Raw genomic sequence first — 994 nt, 5'->3', positions numbered from 1 at the left:
AAGAAGAAGAAGAAGAAGAAGAAGAAGAAGAAGAAGAAGAAGAAGAAGAAGAAGAAGAAGGAGGAGGAGGAGACTGTCAGAGAAGTGGTGGAAATCTTTTTACTTAAAAAAGAAAAATCTCACAAGAGCAGGACCCCCTTTTTTTTACTTTTAAAACTGGTGCCTACATCTGTGGTAGCCTTCTTGGGACCACATTCATATGAATCTGAAGGTGGGACCAGTCATCTACTGGTAGTCACTTGTAGGGAAAGAAAGGAAAACTGAGGGCCTGAAGCCCCTGAGTTAACCACCCCTACAATCCCTTCTTTCCATCTCACTTGTTGTTTAAGATCTTTTTAAGCCTTGTTAAGTTGGATCTTCTGTTAATTGCAGCTGAAAATGTATAGATGAGACTGTGAGGGAGCAAGTTACAGGTTGCTAGTTAATGAAAGATCAGGTCTGTGATTCTGCGTTAGGAGACACTGGGACAAGAGATACAAACAGTTGTTTGGGGCTTTGAACCACCAGCTGCATGAGGAGGATGTAGCTAAATGGGGAGGGGGTGACGGAAGCCCTCCTGGGATCTATGAGAAGCTCAGGAATGGAAGGAATCAGTCACATTATTTTAGAGTCACACCTCGTTGCCTGTGCCCTGGGGGAGGGAAAGTGATGGTGTTTCTCCGGTGACTCAGCCCTTCCCTTCGAAAACTCAAGGAAAACGTCAACTGTGTCCTTGCAGGCAACCTTCCTTCTGTCACGGCTGTGTTTATATAGGGCAGTGCTTGGAAAGCCTCGCTCTTCCTTTACGCTTCACTTGTCCCAATGTCTCCCACCTCCTCGACTATCACTATGTGGGGGGCCCAAATGTCATTCCAACCCCTCTGTCTGCGTCCCACGCGTTTCCAGGCCTTCAAAGCAACTGCCAAGGTGGAGTGACCTCCCTCACCAAGGTTTTTACTTCCTGTTTAGAGGTAACTAAAATTGCCTTATGTAAAAAAATGCAACTTGCCATACT

This window comes from Elephantulus edwardii, unplaced genomic scaffold, assembly GCF_000299155.1.
Source record: "Elephantulus edwardii isolate Elephantulus edwardi_28Jun2011 unplaced genomic scaffold, EleEdw1.0 scaffold00029, whole genome shotgun sequence".
Classification (NCBI taxonomy): domain Eukaryota; kingdom Metazoa; phylum Chordata; class Mammalia; order Macroscelidea; family Macroscelididae; genus Elephantulus; species Elephantulus edwardii.
Note: the sequence above shows the minus strand (reverse complement) of the source record.